Below are 6,000 nucleotides of genomic sequence, written 5' to 3'. Positions count from 1 at the left end.
CATGTTGCACCTCAGTTTTTCGTAAGACGTAATGAGATCCTCCACAAGCTGCCTGTAGTTGCCGGCTTTAATATTTCCTAGAAAACCAGTCGAAACATTCCAAATGGATTTCCACGTTGATTTCTCACTATCACTGAGGACGCATTCGAATTTTTTGTCTTTGAAAAGTTGCGTTAATTGTGGACCAATGGAAACGCTTGCCTTAATCTTCTGTGTACTAAGTCTAATATGAATGTGTATTTATCCCCATGGTAACATATGGTGCACCAATTTGGTTTGAGCGTTTAAATGGAAAAGTATTTACTAGAAAGCTCAATTCCATTCAAGGAGTAATGCTCCTTAGGATATGCATGTCATGCAAAACTCAAATCAAATTATTATACTGTATTAGTGTTTCCTGTAAATGATTACATATACCCATTTATGTATTATGTCTGTAAATTGCGTGTGTTCTCTGGTCGATTTGCCTGTTTTGCTGGACGAAAAAACCCAGTTTCTGGGGGGGGGGACCTTGCTATCTATGCCTGAGACCGAGTAACTCAGCTACGTAGTGAAAAACTTCCTCGCGTCATCGATGGGATTCGAACCCGCCTCGATCTTGAGGAACAAGTAAGATACAGATCATCGTTTTGGAAAATGGTACTAGAACGCTTATTTCGGATAACGCTTATGTTGGCTAAAAATTCTTTAGCATTTCGCGGTCATCGGGAAGGATTTTCGGAAGATTACAACGTCAATTTTTTATCGCAAGTCCTTTTACTTTCCGACTATGATGACGTAATGAAACAAATTATTAATAAGCCATCTGGTTCAGTAACTTATTTAAGCCCCACTATCCAAATGAGTTAATAGAATGTTTAGGTACCAAATTAACAAAAGAAAAGTGTTACACTCAAAATTAATTCAGTACCATTCTATTCACTAATTTTGGATACTGGCTAATAATAATAATAATAATAATAATAAAGATCTCACAAAAAAAAGATCAATTAAGTGTTATTGTACGACATGTTCACATAATTCGCGACGAAAATGAAAAATCCAAAGATTTTGAAATTTGTGAAACGTTTTTGGGATTTTATAACATGAATGATCATTCGGCAGAAATGATGACGGATAATATAATGAAAATATTACACAAACTAAATATTCCCATTGAAAAATGTTATGGTGAGGAATATGATTGGGCTAATGCCACGAGTGGGGTTTATAATGGTGTGCAGTCACGCATTAAAAGGACCAGTCAAATGCAGAGTACATTCATTGTGCAAGTCACAATTTAAATTTAGTTATTAATGATAGCGTAAATTGTTGTAATAACGTTTCATCATTTTTCGACATCTTCAAATTTTGTATAATTTTTTTGGGAATAGTACAAAAAGATGGAATCTTCTTTCTGAAGTTACATTAAAAAAACTCAACCCTACTCGCTGCTCTGGTAGTTACAGTCAATAACAGCTGTGAAAGTTCGTTTTGCAGATATTATAAAAGCTTTGACAGAAATGAATCTTGAATCAACTAAAAAAGCAGACTGAGACGAAGCGCGTAGAATAATGAAGCAAATGATGACATTTGATTTTATTTTCATTTGTATATTTTTGAATAACGCGATGTGCGAAATTAATTAAGCTTCAAAACCTCTACAGAAGCATGATATAGACCTCGATGAATGTACTTCTGTATTCAATATTGTAATTTAATCACAGTTATTAAACAAGATTTATCAGCAGACATGTCTATCAGACAATTTTTTTATTTGACTTTTCAGAAATTTTTACTTTATTTATGTTATTTTTAACCCTGCCAGTTGTCTCTGCCGAAAAAAGATCATTTAGTAAATTACGAATAATAAAAGATTATAAAAGAAATGCTGTTGGTCAAAGTAGACTGTGCAATCTTGCAATGTTGGCTATTGAGCATAAATATGCCAGTAAAATGGATTTTATTAATTATTTCGCAAATGTAAAAGCGCTAAAAGTAACATTTTAACTTTTTTCTTAAATTTATTAGTTATAGTATATTTTTTTTTATGTTTGTCAAATTGTATTTAATAAGTAGTATCATATTGTAATATTAATTTTGATGTTTGTAAAATTATAAGAAATCATAAATAAAATACATATTTATGTTATTAAAATGATTCAACATTTTTTTTATATTATACCTAATTAAAATTTATTTTAATAAAAATAAGTGGCCCAAAATTATTTCTTGCCTAAGGGCCCAAAAAACTTAGCTACGCCACTGATTAGGGTACTGCTAAATTATGTGTAACTGACAACGGAGTTGCCATAGGTTGGCTGGGACCGCTTTAATTAATAAATACATTTTAGACTATAAATCATTTAGGGCGTAAGCCTCAAGCTATGGAAAAGTCTAGACTATGTATAAGTATAGTGCGAAAGCATCAATAATACATAGCCAAATCTGAAGGAACAGAATATTAGCAAAGCGGCATCGTTTTAAGTTATATCTCATATTGTGAATACCTTCACAACGAGTTGCCATGATATTGCACTACTTCGAATAAGTAACGCTTCACCTGAGGAGAAGACTAATGTTACTTATTCTCAGATGGATACCACCACCCTGACTGCACCGTTTTGAAATATGGTATGAGATAAAGTTCTCGGTTATCCTCATACTATCCCTATTAGACTTAGAAAAGAGATAAAGATGTAGGAAGGTGATAGTAGGAGAGGTAGAGGAAGGAAATGCCGTAGAAGGAAGAAAGGAACAGTTGCTCCTTCAACTCACACTCAAAGCTCATATTCCTCGAATAGGCAACGCTTCCCCACTAGAGAAGATTGTTGTTACCTATTCGAGGAAACTCAGTGGCCATCAGGCCCCCCCAGACGGCACCGTTTTGAAATATGGTATGGGATAATAGTTCTCGGTTATCCTCATACTATCCCTATTAGACTAAGAAAAGCAATAAAGATGTAGGAAGGTGACAGTAGGAGAGGTAGAGGAAGGAAATGCCGTAGAAGGAAGAAAGGGACAGTTACTCCTTCAATTCACACACAAAGCTCATATATTCCTCGAATAGGCAACGCTTCCCCAGTGGAGAAAACTGTTGTTACCTATTCGAGGAAACTCCGGACATCATCCGGCTCCCCTGGTGCCGTTTTGAAATATGGTATGGGCTAATAGTTCTCGGTTATCCTCATACTATCCCTCTTAGACTAAGAAAAGCAATAAAGATGTAGGAAGGTGATAGTAGGAGAGGTAGAGGAAGGAAATGCCGTAAAAGGAAGAAAGGGACAGTTTCTCCTTCAACTCACACAAAAGCTCATATATTCCTCGAATACGCAACGCTTCCCCAGTAGAGAAGACTGTTGTTACCTATTCGAGGAAACTCAGCTCCTTCGACTCACACACAAATCTCATATATTCCTCGAATAGGCAACACCTCCCCAGTAGAGAAGATTGTTGTTACCTATTCGAGGAAACTCAGTGGCCATCAGGCCTCCCAGACGGCACCGTTTTGAAATATGGTATGGGATAATAGTTCTCGGTTATCCTCATACTATCCCTATTAGACTAAGAAAAGCAATAAAGATGTAGGAAGGTGATAGTAGGAGAGGTAGAGGAAGGAAATGCCGTAGAAGGAAGAAAGGGACAGTTGCTCCTTCAACTCACACTCAAAGCTCATATATTCCTCGAATAGGCAACGCTTCCCCAGTGGAGAAGACTGTTGTTACCTATTCGAGGAAACTCAGCTCCTTCAACTCACACTCAAAGCTCATATATTCCTCGAATAGGCAACGCTTCCCCAGTGGAGAAAACTGTTGTTACCTATTCGAGGAAACTCCGGACATCATCCGGCTCCCCTGGTGCCGTTTTGAAATATGGTATGGGCTAATAGTTCTCGGTTATCCTCATACTATCCCTCTTAGACTAAGAAAAGCAATAAAGATGTAGGAAGGTGATAGTAGGAGAGGTAGAGGAAGGAAATGCCGTAAAAGGAAGAAAGGGACAGTTTCTCCTTCAACTCACACAAAAGCTCATATATTCCTCGAATAGGCAACGCTTCCCCAGTGGAGAAGACTGTTGTTACCTATTCGAGGAAACTCAGCTCCTTCGACTCACACACAAAGCTCATATAATCCTCGAATAGGCAACGCCTCCTCAGTAGAGAAGATTGTTGTTACCTATTCAAGGAAACTCAGTGGCCATCAGGCCTCCCAGACGGCACCGTTTTGAAATATGGTATGGGATAATAGTTCTCGGTTATCCTCATACTATCCCTATTAGACTAAGAAAAGCAATAAAGATGTAGGAAGGTGATAGTAGGAGAGGTAGAGGAAGGAAATGCCGTAGAAGGAAGAAAGGGACAGTTACTCCTTCAACTCACACACAAAGCTCATATATTCCTCGAATAGGCAACGCTTCCCCAGTGGAGAAAACTGTTGTTACCTATTCGAGGAAACTCCGGACATCATCCGGCTCCCCTGGTGCCGTTTCAGGGCTATTTGGCCCCTCTTCGGTGGGTGGGTAGGTAGGAACCCGAGTGATGCAATGATGGCAAAACAGTTATGAAGTATAACTCCACAATATGAGAGATGCCTGATGGTGTATGATGTATTTAGACTATAAAGCATTTAGGGCGTAAGCCTCAAGCTATGGAAAAGTCTAGACTATGTATAAGTATAGTGCGAAAGCATCAATAATACGTAGCCAAATCTGAATGAACAGAATTTCGCACTATACTTATACATAAATACATTTTTAAAAATGTACTAAGTTTTTGGAATTTCTCTTGCAAGTAAGTGAATGTAGGACCGTTCACTTCGAAAGCTTCCACAAAATTTTTCATGAGCCTCAGTTTGATGTGGAGTGTTGGAGCAAAACTTTATTTGGATCTACCAGAGGTTCAAATGCTACGTTCTTCGTTCCAGGTGTTGATGATTTTCGTTGAGGCCAACTCCTCTTCTCGTAATGCATATCCTTGGCACAACTATCCCACTCGCAGAGAAAGCAATAATACTTAGGGTAGCCCTTTTGTAGTTCTAATCACCACATATCTGCCACTCATACTTCTGATAACCTAAGAGGATATTCTCCATGTTTGCGTATGTTTCTTTTTTGTGGACGGCATACGCAAGACGTATTGAAGGCAGCATATTTCCATTTTGTAATAACACAGCCTTAAGGCTAACCTTAGAAGCATCTATAAATAGTCGCCATTCTTCGGGAACGTGCCTCATGTTCATTGTTGCCATTAGACCATCAACATCCTTACAAACAGTGAGTTCACCTTCTGTTTGATAGAATTTACCAGTCTATTTCGAATACTAAATGTTGTCATTTTCACAGAATGATCTAGAAGATTCCACTGTTGTAGTCTCGAGGCCAAAAACTCTGCCATATTCTTCGGAAATTCGAGGTCATTAAGCTCACTTTCTGTGATCCTATGTGGTTCAGAAGGATAAAGGTTTGGACAAAATGGTGGATCCTTTGACTTAGGCAGTTGCTGTACTTCTTCGTCTATATCAAGTTGATGTTCATCAGTGTCTTCATCTTCATCGGAGTGTACGTAAAACGGTCGGGTGGTTTAGGAATAGGCAGTACTTCATCATGAGACACGGGAGAAATTGTAGATGGTATATTTCGGTACGTCACTGTCCAGTTTTCTTTCATTTTCGTCCCTTTTTTAATAGGAGGCACCATACAGAAGTAACAATCTGCGACGTGTTCCCTTCATATCATGGGTACTGCGAAAGGCATAAAACATCCCTTTCGATTCCGCTACGCGTTGAGTCTTGATGAACAGGAAGTGCAGCATATATGTAGAGCCCATTTCTTTTCCTTGTCGCCTACTTTACATCTAAAGTACAATAAGTAGGCCTTTTTTATGGCTCGAGAAAGGACGCTTTCTTGAAGCTAACGTTGACTTCTCCACATACGTAACAGAAGTCATCCGGACTGTTCACACAATTACGGGGCATATTAATCTTACACGACATAAATATTGCGCAAATAGTAGGAATCTCACAA

Source organism: Mastigoproctus giganteus, chromosome 10 (assembly GCF_048544385.1).
Source record: "Mastigoproctus giganteus isolate SK-2022 chromosome 10, ASM4854438v1, whole genome shotgun sequence".
NCBI lineage: Eukaryota > Metazoa > Arthropoda > Arachnida > Uropygi > Thelyphonidae > Mastigoproctus > Mastigoproctus giganteus.
The sequence above is the reverse complement of the archived record's forward strand: the minus strand, read 5'-3'. Positions refer to the sequence as shown.